General features: G+C 50.5%; 2 long non-coding RNA genes across 2 annotated transcripts; both read right to left on the minus strand.

Moving 5' to 3' along the window:
• Positions 1-65: 65 nt before the first annotated feature.
• Positions 66-2,691, minus strand: LOC125323908. Its single transcript, XR_007202694.1, has 3 exons — positions 2,661-2,691; positions 867-972; positions 66-106 (listed from the first exon to the last, which is right to left on the minus strand). It is a non-coding gene; the product is annotated as an uncharacterized LOC125323908 (long non-coding RNA).
• A 3,383-nt stretch (positions 2,692-6,074) lies between these two features.
• On the minus strand, positions 6,075-8,658 carry LOC125323894. Its single transcript, XR_007202680.1, has 3 exons — positions 8,628-8,658; positions 7,148-7,236; positions 6,075-6,197 (listed from the first exon to the last, which is right to left on the minus strand). It is a non-coding gene; the product is annotated as an uncharacterized LOC125323894 (long non-coding RNA).
• Positions 8,659-16,131: the final 7,473 nt, after the last annotated feature.

A 16,131-nucleotide genomic window follows, 5' to 3' on the forward strand; every position in this document is an offset into this window, starting at 1 on the left:
GAGCAACCTCATCCACCTCCGAGTCCATGTCCTTCTGCAAGGTCACAAAGAGCTCTCCAAGAGTGACGATTGCAGAGTAAGACACCTTTGAGCGAAGGTTGGTCACCTGGGGAAGTCATGCGGGGAAACATAAGAATCACCTTGAAAAGAAAACCAGTTGCCTTAGACAAAAGTCCCAGGAAATGACAACACTTCCCGCTGTGTCCAGGGGAACACAAAAGCACAGGCAGAGCAGAAGAGCGCAAGCACAGAAAGGCACTTAACTCTGGCACCTACTTGTGCTAGGCCTCAGGCCTGCTTCCTGCAGGCCTAAAACATATTATTTCACTTAAAGTGTTCTACTTAATTCTTCTGGAATGTCCACTGCTTTGGTTTTAGGCCCTTTTATTCAAAAAACAAAGAAACAAATTAAAGCAAGGGCTGCTCTCAAGCCATAAAGGCACAAGTCATAAAGACAAAAGAGTCATTTGCTCCTGTTTGAAAAAGCAACAGCAGCAGTTGAAGCCCTCAGCCAGGAAACAGAAAACACAGGCTCAAGTCTACAGACTAATTGGCAGTGTTGAATTACAGCTTGGGCAGAGATTTGGACTGCAGCAAATAACATAATTAGTGTCTCCGCTTCTGCATTTGCACGTTGCATTGTAATGGCAGCTCGCTCCAAGAGGAGAGTGTCAGATGCCCGACCTACCAGTAAATAGAGCTACATGTGCACACAGATCCTATAGAGAGCTGACAGACATGAGAAAGATAAGGTCTAGAAACAGAAATGAAGGCAGTCCCTGAGCACACAGGGAGGTGAACAAGCACATATCTACTCTACACACCGTGTAAGAAGCACGGAGGACGATTCAGAACAATGTTCTTACCTCGTTGGTAAGTGCCAAGCAAACCTCACGAAGTCTACAAAGAAGGACTTCTGAGTGGGACTCAGCCAGGTGTTTGATGCTGAAGAGTCCCTTCTCCTTCAGCTCCCTGAAAGGCAAGTACCAAAAAGATTGACTTTCTCTCCACCCAAGAACTAGGCAGCACCCTCTGAATTTACCAGGCTGGCGGCTCAGTCAAACAAAGGGAGGTGCTTTTCAAGCAGTACTTGATGAAATCGTGGAACTCGCTGCCACAGGTTGCTGTGGCTGTCAAAAGCATACACAAATCCAAGAAGCAAATAGAGGGCTTTCAGAGTCTTCATTTGTGGCCGTTTAACAAGACAGCCTTTCTGAAGTCTCTGGCACATGAAGTCCCTATGTCAGTGCTTCCTGGAGGCTGTGAGACCGTGCCATGCTGCTGTTTCTTGTCACCTCCCTGTACCTGTCCCTGAGACACAGTCCCATTGGGCTGCGTCTGGGGCATTTTCCTTCTTTGCCAGCTCCAGCAGGCAGTTCAGCAGTGAGAGTCTGCACTGGCACTCTGTAGCTGAGTTTCCACTCTGCAATCTAGGCCTGTCTGTCACCCACTCCACTCCACCTCACACATTCTCCAGGAAAGCAGCAGGATGCCCCAGAAGATTCCACACCAGGGCAAGAACAGCTGAAAGTCTAGCTTTTCCCAAAAGCCCCTACCTAAAACAGCAGCAACATGTTATTTACAAGGTGCAAACAACTCCCTCTCTCAGCACTTGCTTTGGGCAGGACCTGAGCTACAGGAAGGCGCGTGATGCATCGGGGCTGCAGCGCAGGGCTGGCGGCCGATGCCACGGGCATCCCTGAGTGTCACCCGGACCCCCCCACAGCTGCAGAAGCTCTCTGCACCTCACAGGGCACCAAACAGAAATGGGGAAGAGAAAGCAGAAGAGACAGGGCAGAGCAAAGGCGACTGCACAAGGAGATGCATTGCAGCAGATTTTTCATGCTTATCCCAGGGTGAATGGAGTCCTTATCCCAGGGTGAATGAAGCAGTGAGTAGATGATAACCCAGACATCAAAAAGACAACCAATATCACCTAACATTTGTGGGGTTATCACCTCTGGGCCTCTACAGGCCTCCTTCTGTCTGTGTCTAAGTTTGGGACACATTGTGAGTATTGACAAAACATCTCAGGCCCATATGAAGCAGTGAGAAGGAAACAGTTGACTTGCAAAAGTGCAAGATTCCTAGAGGATTTTATTTCTTTTTCCTTCTCTTCTGCCACGAGCCCCTCAGGACTAATGACAGGCTGAGTGACTCTATAGCACAACTCAGTGCATTTCTCAGAAAGAAGAACTCCCTGTAGCTGCTCCTGGGACTCACATGCGGAAGGTCACAGGCAGACCCTGACTCCTGCATCTGCTGCCAGCAGTGGGGCCAGAGACAAATCTTACTCAGTCCCACTGGGCCCCGAGGCACCCAAATCTCTACACTCCAAACTGCTGCCATCCTGCTTCTGGCTTCAGCCAGCAAATCATCTTGTCCCACAGCTTTCTCTCTTCCCTCAAGATTTCCTTTGCAGCTCCACAGAGCAGCAGGCAAAGCGAGGAAACAGCACGGACCTGCTGCAGCTGGAGCACTGCTGCAGACCAAGGCCAAGAAAAGGCTGCTCTCAAATCTTTATCCTCTCTCTGCTCTGGAGTGGTTTCACTGGTGCCCCTCGGCTCTCTGTGCTGTTGGGGCTCAGAGGCACTAGCAAGATGCTCTCCTAACCTACCTTAACGCTAAGAGGGAGACAGAGTGAACGGGGCCTTTCTTACCAGTCATCGCTGCTGAGCAAGGAGAGTGCCTCAAGCAAGGACTGCTGTGGCTCCAAAGAGGCTCCGTCCTTCTGCCCCTTCCCACGGAGCGGCTCCTCTCGGCGCTCGGCACCAGTGGCCGTCTGCGGGGTCACTGTAAGGAGAGGGTCAGCCATGAGCGCTGCAGCCCCGGGCAAGGCACCCCGCCATGGAGCGGCCTGCAGCCCCATCTCCCAGCCAGGCTTCCATGAGGTACAAACTGGCACTGGCTCAGAGAATTCCCTGCTCTCTGGCTCCTTGCTTTCTCCCAGCCCCCCCAGCTGGGCACAGCTCCTTGGCTCAACCTGACAATTGCCCACACAGCGCCAGCTCCCAAGTGCCACAGGTACCACAGCCAGTGGCACGTTCCTGAGGCCGCAGAGCTCCCACTCCCTGTGAGACAGTGCCCACCAGCAGGACTTGCTCCCCACGAGGGACCTCTCAGCTGCCTCTCCTGTCTCAGCGCCCTGATTTCCCCGAGCCCTGAGGACAGAGGCACTCTGCAACTCCCTGAGGAAAGACCTGCAGCTGCCTCGTGACAGCACCAAGCCGAGCCTGAACAAGCGAGTCCTGCTGGGCCCGGCTGAATCCCCTCAGAGCAGCTACCAGGGAACAGCGATACCTGACCCTTCACACCTCACAGCGCCTCTGTTCCCATTGGCTTCAAATATTCTAGACAGAGGGCAGCTGAGTGCACTTACATTTCAGCCTGCTCTTGGGAAGGGAGTAGTTCATGGATTTTGTTCTTTCTAAGCATCATGAATCTTTACTATTTCAATAAAGTACACACTGGCTGTATTTGAAAGATGCTGAGGTGAAATTTGTTTGTCCTCAAATGGACTTGTGTGCACACTGTGCAAGCCTAAGCTTTCTCTTGTGGAAAAATGGAATCTCTAGCCCAGATGGTTGATAAAAAAGCCTTCCAAATGCAAATTGATGATAAGAATACGTAAATACAGATGCAAATTGTTGGCAGACACAATCTCTTGATAGTCAGTTTACAAGGTATGAGAAAATTCAGATGATAAATGCATTTCTTAAGAAACCCACTTGTCATCCAAAGGACTGTTGATCATCAATTTCATGTCATGCACTCAACAGGTCGTTTTCTAATGTGTACAAGGAAACATCTGAGCTGTCTCAAATGATGGAGTTTAAATATTGCACAGAATCTAGAATATTCAGATGGGAGCTATCTGGCTGTCACTGATGTACCCCTGTCACTGCCATCAGTGGTGTCACTGCAGAAGGATGTGGATGTACACATCTATATTCAATAGGAATGGGGAGCCACGTCAGGCTAGTTCTGGTCAATTGTGAGCATGGAAGTAGCATGACTAGAAAAGAGCACTCAAAGTATCATTCCTAGCTCCCTTCTTCTTCTCTCACCCTACTCAGGATCATAGCACAGGCAGGCTGCCCTCACAGGAGAGGCAAGAGCCACAAGGGACTATGTGCTGTGTATTCACTGCAGGCAGCAAACAGCCTGGGAGCACCAGGCAGCCCCTCCTGGCTGTCACCTGCTACACAGGCCGCTGTATTTGGGTGGGGTGACACAGGAGGCGCTGCTTGTTCCCTCTTGGCATTGCAGGCCGTGGGATGGCAGCGGCGAGAAGCCATTGGGCACTTCTGGGAGCAGCAGCACGGCTGCACCAAGTGGCTGACTGCCATGCAGAGACAACCCTTGCTGGGAGAGCAGGAAAGCTGGCTGCAGAGGCAGACAGCAGCACAGGCAGAGGGCCAAGATGGAGAGTGGACAATTGATCGTGGTGGTACTCGTAGGTGCACAGTGAGCACACCCTGCCAGACTGCCCCGAGCTCATCCCTGCAGTTACAGCTGCCTCCTGGCACCAGTGCTGTAGTTTGCTCTATCAGGATGGGCAAAAGCCAGAGCTTAGGTCTTTACCACTACTTTATGCAGCTCAGCTTTCCAATGGATCAATAAGAACCAACTGCTCCAGTTCTGCCGAGCTGGAGTAACTCAAGAGTAGATTTGCTGTTCATTCTCAGCACAGGCTATGAACCCAAGATCCCAGCTGTGGTGGCTGAATCAGGAGGCAGTTTGTGCTCCTTGTGCAAGGAAAACCGGTGCAGGAAAAAGCTGCTGTGGAGCAGGCTTACCTGAGGAGCTGCGTGGGAAGCTGCCGTCTCCATGGATGATGGGCTTCTTGGACAGTAAGGGCACGTTGTCCTGCTTCCTCAAGACCTTCTTCTTCAAGGCACTACCAGGGTGTTTCCTCTGCACACTGGAAGCTGTGCCATTGACAGGCAGTAGGCTAAAGCCTGCAGGGACCAAAGAGGAGCTTGGAAGTGGAGGGTGACAATGGAAAGGCCCAGAAAACTTGCTGGAGCTGGGTAACATCTCTTTGTTATCCCAAAGAACTTCAAGTATAACAGTGGCACAGAACCATGGGAAAGTGATCACAGAATCCTAGAAGAGTTTATGTGGGAAGGCACCTTTAACCACCATCTAGTCCAGCCCCCATGAGCAGGGACATCTTCAGCACGAGCAGCTTCCTCAGGGCCCCATCTAACATGGCCTTGAACACCTTCAAGGATCGATCAACAACAGCTTCTCAGGGCAAACTCTTCCAGTGTTTCATCCCCTTCATTATAAAGAAATTCTTCCTAATATCTAATCAAAATCTACCCTCTTCTGGTTTAAAACCAAATTGCAGTGATGCTTCCCCGAAGAAACAAGGAAACCCCAGTATTGCTTTGCTTTTGTTTTCCTGTTTCAGAGGCTGGCTGGGGAAGTTACCAAAAGAAAGCGCAGATAACCTTGCGTGATGCCCTCGGGCTGAGTGCTGCCTCCTGAGGTCCCTGCTGCTGCCCTGGGGCAGCGCACACAGCACTGCAGTCAGAGCCCCTCAGCCCGGATTCAGTCGGCAACGCTGCTTGCTCCTGGGGCTACAACAGAAGCACTGGCTCGGGGCTTCAGCACAGCTCTACAGCACCAGCTCCTCAGCAGGGAGTGGTGGGAGAAGGGTCTCTGGGGTTTTCATTAGAAGGAGTTGAATTTTGTTTCTTCCAGGTTGCACCTTGGTTGAAAAGCATTCTTTTGGACCCACTTTTCCTGGAGGCTGCTATCCAGGAGAGAGTCTGAAGCCTCAGTGTACTTTGCAAGACAGAATTTTACACTCTGAAGGACTTCAGAGGGGAAGGTGGGAAGCTGATATTCTGTTACGGACTCAGTGAGGCCATGGGCAAGACACTTCATGCCTCTCCATTTTTCTTTGGGGACCGGAAATACATCCTATGCAAACTCCCACTCAGATGCAAATGTAACAGCCCCCCAGTCTGAGGGCAACACTGTGCAGAGGGCAAGCAAGTGATCAGAAAGGACCACAGGTGTAGCAACCACTTACTTGCCGCAGCTGCATCCTCGGGGTCAACTGTCTGTGGAGGCAGCTGCAAGGACGTTTCCTTTTCTCTCTCTGTCTTGATCTCTTTCTCCAAAAGCTCCATTGGCATCCGCTCTAAGTTCCTTTGAGCCAACTTGCCCAATGCAGCACGGACCTACATGCAATGGGAATGCATCACAGACTGTAAGCAGAGACACACAAACCAGACACAACATCTCATCAGGAGCACAGAGTCCATAGATTTCCACAGTCCTTGATGCAGCTCCATGTACATTCCAATGGTTTCTGAAGAATGTCTCCTGTCCTCACCTTGGCAATTACACATAGTGAGGTGGAACACTTTATTGCCATAACCTCCCACTGCTCCAAGGTACTGTTTCTCAGCCTGTGTCAGGAGGCCCTGCTTGAAGCAAGAAAATCACAGGAGTGCTCCAAGACAGATGAAGAGCCTACGTGATCAGTGAGCAGGCAGTTCCCTTCCTACAGGCCATGGCAGGAGAATAAAAACCATGTGCAATACGCAGCAAGGAGGGGTAAGTAGCTGTTGCTTAACACTCATGGCCAGGAATTGCAGCTGTTTCTCACTTCTGGCTACTGAAGGACTCAGCTGCTCTCGGAGACCGTGAGGCCAAAAAGAGGAGTCACATGAAAACAAGTTGCAGAAACATTGATGGTAATGCATGGAAAAATTGAGAATGAGAGGGCTGTGAGATACAGCAAGAAAGGTAACCAGGAAAAATCAAACTCTCCCATTTTATTTTGCACCCTTGCTTACACACAGCATTAGAATCCTTGCTTCTGTGCTTCCCAGGATGCACTTTGCCCACATTCACTGATGTGTAGCTTGCTCTGCCATTCAGAACTTCTCTAAAAGGGCCTTTGCACATAAAGAATGCTTCCGGCATGACCTTAGCACCATCTCCAAACCAGTGACCTTGCCACCACTGGAAATAGCCAAGCAATTGCTCTGTAGCTGTCAAATATACTCCCAAGAGAATCCCCACCCCCCAAGAGTGGAAGATTATGATTTTCAGGGACAGTTTGGGCCTAGCACTAAACAGTCACTGGAAAGGAAGTCTGCTCATCCCTGTCCTTATCCCTCACCTTTCCAAAGCCATCCTTCAGGGCTTCGGCACTCGTAAGGCCAGCACTGGTGGGGTGATCCGTCTCCTTGGCCTGGCTCACTGGGAGGCCTGTTAATGGAAGCAAAGGTTCCTGTAAATCTCTGGCACACTTCAAGCCCCCAACAGCGCCTTGCTGGGCAACAGGCAAGACAGCTTCCAGATTGCAGAGCTCTGATAAGACCCAGAGATTGTGTCTGAGAGCAGCAAGCTACATATGCCTAGAACCTCTCCCAATGGATGGGCTACTGCCACAGTGCACTGGCAGCAGACATGACATTGCTCTGTGGCCAGCAGAATGAAACCTCCTGCATGATGGAGGCCTCAGCCCTGGATGCTGGAGAGCTGCTGCATTTGATAGAGAAGGGCAGAGACGGAGCTTGCTCTTGACAGAGATTCTTATCTGCCCTAATTCGTGCTGATTTTAGTAAACATCTTCTCCCTGGTTCCTAAAAGAACTCCCGGGTTCTAATACCCGTAAGCATTTAGATCAATATTTTCTTCTCTTTGTGGCAATATTTTAGAGGACATGAAAAGAAAAGCTTAGGATTGCAGGAGTGTTAGCAAAACGTGAATTGTGTTCTTGAAATTGGATAATTTGCTTTCCCCGAGGATTTTCATTCTAAACTGTGTGAGATTGGGCCACTTTCAGGCCAGTCTGACTAAAGGCTGATTTTCCTAATGGAAGTGGAACAATGTAGCTCATTCTGAAACACTCTCCAACAGAGCCGTTAAAACTCAGAGGATGAATCACTCTTTACATGGCTTCACAGAGGATTAAAACACGTGGCAACAAAGTAGCAGAAAACCAATGTCTTAAATCCGGATTTTTTGCCCTGCAAAATGGTCAGCTTAATAATAAAAAAGAGTTAGATGTGGGCTTTGAGGAAGGAGGGCTCTTCTGGATTGGGGGCAAGGCCTTGGAAGGTAAGAGCATCTGAGAAGTTGACAGGGAAACTACTGACTCCAGGGTAACCTCCTTGGGACCAGTGCAGTCAGTCCCAAGTGCAAAGTGGAGACACAAAATATAACAGAGGCCACAATGCCAACATAAAGCAACGGAAGCTACAGTATTTCATGTGAGAGATTCCCTGGAAACTTCTAAAGAGCTGCACAGGGAAACACTCTCCTGCCAGCAGCCACTTGAGGCAGGCCAGGGAGACACCCTGACCCACTTGCACAGAGCCAGCACAGGAACAGCCTGGCCTCTGGGCTGCCCTGGGACAGCAGGGAGCCCAGAGGCCTGTGCTTTCCAGGAATGGCTCAGCTGCACACGCACCCTCCTGCTCCTCTCCCGGCCCCACAGCTGAGCAGCCCTACAGCTCCACGGGGCACTGGGAGCAGCACAGCTCAGTGCAGGGGGCACATGCAGGGCAGAACTGTTCCCTGGCAATGTGCCCAGGCTCTCTAGGCTGGCACCAGAGCCTTCCTCCCGCCAGAGAGCGGCCCAGCTCCCGCCTTACCTCTTTGTGAGGCTGAGCCATGCTCAGCCTTCACCTTGTGCTCCCTGGCAGTGACCCCGGGGGCAGCGCTGCTCAGCTGCCCCTGCCGGGGCTCCTGGGCCAAGGCCCCCTGAGCAGGCTGCGAGCGGAGACCTGCACTGCCAAGGCCGGGCTTCCGCGCATCCGTCTCCAAGCCAAAAAGTTCAGCCAGTTCCCTTGGGAACAGAGGCATCCCAGGTCCTATCACACACCATGAACTCTTTCCCTTCTTCCTCTGGGTTTTTGTTGTAGACTCAGAAGAAGCTGTAGATCAGGTACAAGGGAAGAAGTGAGTTAGTTGAACTCCCACCTTTACAATCACCACAACTAATGGGTGAGGCACTCGAGGGGTTATTTATTATTGAGAAGATCACTTTGTTTTTATTTTTCATGAAACTAGCATCACTATAATTGCTCTGAACTGTATGGAGCTGGCAGGAAGGGAGAGAGAGATTCCACTACTTTGCTTCTGTGCTGCTCATGGCTCATCCACTACTTGGGGATCCCTTTCCTTCCAAACAGTTGGCAACCCACAGGGGTCTCTAGAATTTGACAATTCCACCTAGGAATTAATTGCTTTCCCAAGCCAGTTTTCAAGGCCTTTGTTTCTGTAACTCCCCCTCAGTTCTTGGTTGGGTTTTCTTGGTGGTTTTTATTTCTCTTTACAACAAAGGCAGTGCTGGGACACAAACAATGGCACCACGTGTTAGAAGCAAAAGAAGATTTGCAATCCCCATTACATGTCCCCACTATTCAAGCAGCCCATATCTGTAGGGAACACATTGTTCATGCAAACGCCCCAGCTTTCTCTGCTTTGTTGCTCCAGGAGTTTATTCCCTGCTTTCCTTCCTGCAGAGACACCCAAACCCAACATAAACATGACCTGCCTCAAAACATTTCTGATCTTCGCTAATCCTGACAATTCAAAATTTTCTTAATGGAAACGGCATGGTGCAGGTTAATCTGAAATGCTCTCCAATGGAGCTTTTGAAACTCAGAGAACTAATCATTCTGTACAGGCCTCCATCAATGATAAATCGTTTTTCTGCATCAGCAAAATTGTTTCTTCAAATCTCATCTCTCCTATCATTCCATGCCCAGAGATGGCAAAGGAACAACAACCCTGGCATTGAGGCTTTGAACTTGAAAGCAGGGACTGACACACATGCACCAGACACCTCATTTGGTCTGGCACAACTCTTCTTGTCAGGGATCAGGCAAGGCAGGGAGGGGGGACAAGGCAGAAGGCATCTCCTCCCCCAGCCTCAGCCTGCAATACTGACACGGGCAGAGAGAGTCGGGGAAGAGATTTGCCATCGTGAACCTGCCATAGGTGGCTTTAGGCTTGTGCTGTCAGAGGATGACAAACTCTGATCCTGCATAGGCTGCATCCATTTGGAAGTCTCCTTCCCCTTAACTGGAACATTCACAAGGACTTTCTGTCTAAGGAGGTTTCCCTATTTCTCCCCATGCAAAACCAGGCAATGTCCATGAATCTCCTTCAGATCTCAAAGGGTTCAGCGCAGAAACTGCCCCAAGGGAAGGTGTTCTCCTTCTTCCTTCAAAGGCAGGAGGAAGGAGTGGGAGCATTTCTCCTTTCATGCTAAATGTCTTTTTTTCTCTACTAATTATGACCTTAGAAAGGGTGCAGGGAGATGAAAGGCATGTGCAGGATGGAGAGGAATGTTTTCTTTTCCTGTGGCGCATTTCCCGAGCCCCAAGGTACCAGTGCAGCTCCCGGAGTAATTTTCACTGCACCACCGGAGCACACTCCCAGTGACCAGGCTCTGGGAGAATCCACTGAGCCCATCAGGGAATTGAAAGGAATTTGAAGACATTTAAACCAGGATGGTTTTCAACCAAACTGCCACAATGCCACCCCTGGGTCAGCATTCCAATGGTCATTTTAGGACAGACATGCCCTGTACCTACCTGCATGTTCAGAGTTCATCTCTTTGCTTCTTCCGCTGGATCTTGGCCTTGAGAAAATGGAGGACAAAAGAACATATGAGGAGGTAGAAAGAGAAGGGCATGGAATGTGTGTAGCATCAAAGGAGGCAAACCTTCTTAGCATGGTCCCCCTGATGAAGGAGGAAATGCAACACATAAACCCAACACGATGCAAAGCTGAGGAATTGTCCTTAAGCTTTCAGGTGCTGGAGTCCCACAGAGCTTGCCAAGCGCCGGCTGAAACACAGCAGTCATTCTTCAACTTGCATCAGACCTGCCCAGTTCTCTCCTTTTGGAGCCAAGTGGCTCCTACAGCCTCTGTGAAGCAGCAAGAGCTGCTGAGCTGAGACACAAGTCTGTATGGAGGGCAGCTACTTTTGTTCTCCTGCCCAAGCTTGACTTTGCCTGCTCATGCCTTACACTGGTGACAGTCTCGGGCTACATGGGGCCATAGCACTGCTCTCTCCTGAGAATGACAGTACACCTCCTTGCTCTTTCAAGGACAAAAAGGCCTTTTCCAACTCAGCTGCTAGGTAAGGATATTCCGATTGCACTTTAAAAGCCCTACGGACGCTTTTCAATTGGAATGATACTTCTGGGACTCCTGCTTTATCCTTGTCACTAGGATAAGCTTGACAGCTACATTTTCTCACACATTTATCCAAGCCAATGTCTTTGCATCAGGTACAGTCCTATAACTCTTCTCTAGCACCTTGCCCTCTTTGATCTTAAGCCCAGATCGAAATACTAAACATCGATCAGATGATACATCTGTACCCCAAGTTTTATCTGGGCTCTGGTTTCACGGTGGAGGCCCAGGCACAGAGAAGTCATACCTGACATTTACAGGAGCAGCACCTGAATTTGCAGACACCTCCTCAGTAGCCAATATTTGCCCTGACATATCCTCATGGCTGCAGAAGTTGACAGGCAAGGATCACAGTATTCAAAGAACCACAGTATCCAGATCCATGCAATACAGTTCCCAAATGACAGCACAAACACCACAGAGGGAATCAGTAGCCAAGTCCAGCAGAGGACCTGTTCTGAGGTGCTCTTAAGCCCTGCCTCCTCTTCCCCACAACCACCTCTGCTCTTAGGGCATATGGTGTTGGCTTTGCCATTGTGCTGGATCACCATAGATGGGCAAAATGGGGAATACACTGAGGTTTGCCTAAATACAAGGGAGAGATGACTGTGGAAAATAACCTCATGAGATGGGAAGCGTGAGGGGAACAGCACACTGGAGCAGCAGACACCTTGGCTTACCTCATCTCCTGGGACTCCTGGAAATCCAGCTGCGGAGAGCTTGGGACAGACGCTGCTGCACTGCTCACAGGGGGACTCACTGCCTTGCGTATTGGGGGGATCAAAGGTGGTCCCAATGATCCCTTCTTCATATCCCCACCACTGGAACACAGCAAGGAAGCCTGCAAAGAGTAGAACACAGTACTCCTCAGATCAAGCATCCAGCCTTGCCCCCATTCATGCCTGAAGACATTTAGCCATGCTCTTAGCTGAGACCTGGCAGAGATGTCAAACTGATGGAGCAACTTGGTCTAGGACAGGGAATGGAAAGGGAAGTGGTGAGGGAGAGGCCATGTCCCACATTTGCCATCGCTACCCCTGTGCTCACTTCTCTGGAAATGTGGCTACATTCCCAGATGGCATCCACATGTTTGGCACCAAGATGTTCTGCGGTGCCACTGCCTCCACTGGCCTTTTGGATCGTATGGGAATGGCCTTGGATCCCTATTCTCTCCCTGTCCCTAAAGCACCTAACAGCCAGTGTGGATCTCCAGCCAAGTCCCCACAAAGCCATCCTGCAGGATGTCCAAACCTGCTTTTCTCAAGCCCCTCATTTCTGCTGCTGCTTCCCTTCCCTCGTACAGTTCCCCAGCAGCCTTTGAGCCCCGATGCTGCTGAGCTCTGGGCATGCTCGGTGCTCTCCAGCTCCCACACATCCATCATCTCAGGCTCACTGGCATTTAGGAAGTTCTGCTGAGCTCCCTGCCCTGCTGCTCTCTGGAAGGCCTCTGCCTGCCCAAGTTGCTCCAGGGCCCCCATGCCATGTCCAGCAAGCAGGGTGGAGGCAGCGGGGGCAGATGCACACCCTTCCTTAGTATCCCATTGTCCCTGGCACAGCTAAAGAGCCAAATCAGGCCCTGTTCAAACTTCAGTGGAAGGATCGGTTCCTCTCAGGGATACGCTGGGCCCTTTCTCAGCAAGGCTGGAATCAAGTACACAAGCCTTGGGTTGGACATTCTGTTTACCAAAGCTGTTGTTCATCTGCCTCCTCCTGCACCCCACGGCAAACCCAAAACAACTGCAGGTCCTGGCCCTGCTGCAAAGGCAATCGTGGGGGTGGGCTCTGGGCTGCTCTCCCCATGGCCACCTGCCATCCCTTCCCTCTGGACAAAGCCATGCCAGCATGCATAAAGCTGCCCAGAAGCTGATGAAGTCTAGAAATAGCATCAGAGACAACTGGGCACAAGGGCATGGCTGTACAACTCAAAAGCTGACACAACCTGGAACTGACTTTGCAGGACTGCCTGTTCCAGCAAACACCTTTCTCCGTCCAAACCGGACACAGCTGACAGAAAACACCACCAAGACACAGAGATGGTTCACACATACCCGTAGTTTACTAAATGTAGAAGGATTGGTTCACAAGATTGGCCAACTTCAGCTGCTCTGACTGCCTGTTGGTGTTTTCTCAGCCATAAGACAGAGCAGGAGCCACAAGAGAGCCAGAAACCATTCAAAGACCTCCCCTGCTATTGATACCCGCTGAGGACATGAAGCCTGCACTACACACCCACTGCAAAGACAGCCTGAAGTGCAGTGTCCTGCTGAGCTCTCCCTTTGCTCAGCTGCTTCCCTGGCCTCACACCACAGCAAAAGGTCTCCAAGCTCTGCCTACAGCACATAAACTGAAAACCTTCCACACAGGACTCTAGCTTCATTTCCTTACCTTCCATCCTTTTCCCTCTGTACTCAACTCCTGGTTTGCTCTACTGTCTTCATCGTAGATAGTGCCATTTTCCCCATTCTCCTGCTCTCTGCTACATATTTTCTTTGCATTTGAAGAAGGAGAGCTCTTCTGGATGGGAGGCAATGGCTTGGAGGGAAGGAGCATAGAGGGAGATTCCATGGTAAATTTCTTGGCAAGAGTAGCCAAGTCAGTCAGTCCTGTAAAATGGAAACACAAAATATAACAGAGGTCACAATGCCAACATAAAGCATCAGAAGCTACAGTATTTCATGTGAGAGATTCCCTGGAAACTTCTAAAGAGCTGCACAGGGAAACATGCTCCTGCCAGCAGCCACTTGAGGCAGACCAGGGAGACACCCTGACCCACTTGCACAGAGCCAGCACAGGAACAGCCTGGCCTCTGGGCTGCCCTGGGACAGCAGGGAGCCCAGAGGCCTGTGCTTTCCAGGAATGGCTCAGCTGCACACGCACCCTCCTGCTCCTCTCCCGGCCCCACAGCTGAGCAGCCCTACAGCTCCACGGGGCACTGGGAGCAGCACAGCTCAGTGCAGGGGGCACATGCAGGGCAGAACTGTTCCCTGGCAATGTGCCCAGGCTCTCTAGGCTGGCACAAGAGCCTTCCTCCCGCCAGAGAGCGGCCCAGCTCCCGCCTTACCTCTTTGTGAGGCTGAGCCATGCTCAGCCTTCACCTTGTGCTCCCTGGCAGTGACCCCGGGGGCAGCGCTGCTCAGCTGCCCCTGCCGGGGCTCCTGGGCCAAGGCCCCCTGAGCAGGCTGCGAGCGGAGACCTGCACTGCCAAGCCTGGGGGTCTGCACAGCATCCTTGCAGCCAGCCAGGGGCGGGAGGGCACCAGGGTGGGGAGGCCGCACAGGGCCCTCCTTAGGCATGGTCTCCATCCACTTCTTCCTTGAGGTTTTGTCTACAGAAGAAGCTGTAGATCAGGTACAAGGGAAGAAGTGAGTTAGTTGAACTCCCACCTTTACAATCACCACAACTAATGGGTGAGGCACTCGAGGGGTTATTTATTATTGAGAAGATCACTTTGTTTTTATTTTTCATGAAACTAGCATCACTATAATCGCTCTGAACTGTATGGAGCTGGCAGGAAGGGAGAGAGAGATTCCACTACTTTGCTTCTGTGCTGCTCATGGCTCATCCACTACTTGGGGATCCCTTTCCTTCCAAACAGTTGGCAACCCACAGGGGTCTCTAGAATTTGACAATTCCACCTAGGAATTAATTGCTTTCCCAAGCCAGTTTTCAAGGCCTTTGTTTCTGTAACTCCCCCTCAGTTCTGGGTTGGGTTTTCTTGGTGGTTTTTATTTCTCTTTACAACAAAGGCAGTGCTGGGACACAAACAGTGGCACCCCATGTTAGAAGCTGCAGAAGCTTTGCACTCCCCATGAGATGTCCCCAATACTCAAGTAGCCTGTATCTGTAGGGAACAAATGGGTCATCCAAATATCCCACTTTTGCTCTAATTCATGGTTCCAGGGATTTATTGCCTGCTTTCTTCTCTGCAAAGAAACTGAAACCCAACACAAACATGACCTGCCTCAAAACATTTCTGATCATGGCAGTTCCTGACAATTCAAAATTTTCTCAATGGAAGTTGCATAGGGTAATCATAAAAAGAAGACCTGTCTTAAATCTGGAATTTTTTCCCCCTGTAGAAAGGCCAGGTCAATATTAAAAGAGATAGCTCATTTCTACTCCAAAATTAATCCAGAAATGCCACCTTACATACTCAGCAATACTTCTCCCCAGATGCATTCAGCATTCCAGCTGCATATCAGCAATTAAGGAATCATTCCAAAGGGGCCGTGCCCAGGATTTGGCAGAACTAACCCTGAGGCAAGGGACCAGTGGATCTGATCCCTTTTTCTGCATCAGCAAAATTGTTTCTTCAAATCTCATCTCTCTTATCATTCCATGCCCAGAGATGGCAAAGGAACAACAACCCTGGCATTGAGGCTTTGAACTTGAAAGCAGGGACTGACACACATGCACCAGACACCTCATTTGGTCTGGCACAACTCTTCTTGTCAGAGATCAGGCAAGGCAGGGAGGGGGGACAAGGCAGAAGGCATCTCCTCCCCCAGCCTCAGCCTGCAATACTGACACGGGCAGAGAGAGTCGGGGAAGAGATTTGACATCGTGAACCTGCCATAGGTGGCTTTAGGCTTGTGCTGTCAGAGGATGACAAACTCTGATCCTGCATAGGCTGCATCCATTTGGAAGTCTCCTTCCCCTTAACTGGAACATTCACAAGGCCTTTCTGTCTAAGGAGGTTTCCCTATTTCTTCCAGTGCAAAACCCGGCAATGTCCATGAATCTCCTTCAGATCTCAAAGGGTTCAGCGCAGAAACTGCCCCAAGGGAAGGTGTTCTCCTTCTTCCTTCAAAGGCAGGAGGAAGGAGTGGGAACATTTCTCCTTTCATGCTAAATGTCTTTTTTTCTCTACTAATTATGACCTTAGAAAGGGTGCAGGGAGATGAAAGGCATGTGCAGGATGGAGAGGAATGTTTTCTGTTCCTGCGG

This window comes from Corvus hawaiiensis, chromosome 3 (assembly GCF_020740725.1).
Source record: "Corvus hawaiiensis isolate bCorHaw1 chromosome 3, bCorHaw1.pri.cur, whole genome shotgun sequence".
In the NCBI taxonomy this organism is placed as follows: domain Eukaryota; kingdom Metazoa; phylum Chordata; class Aves; order Passeriformes; family Corvidae; genus Corvus; species Corvus hawaiiensis.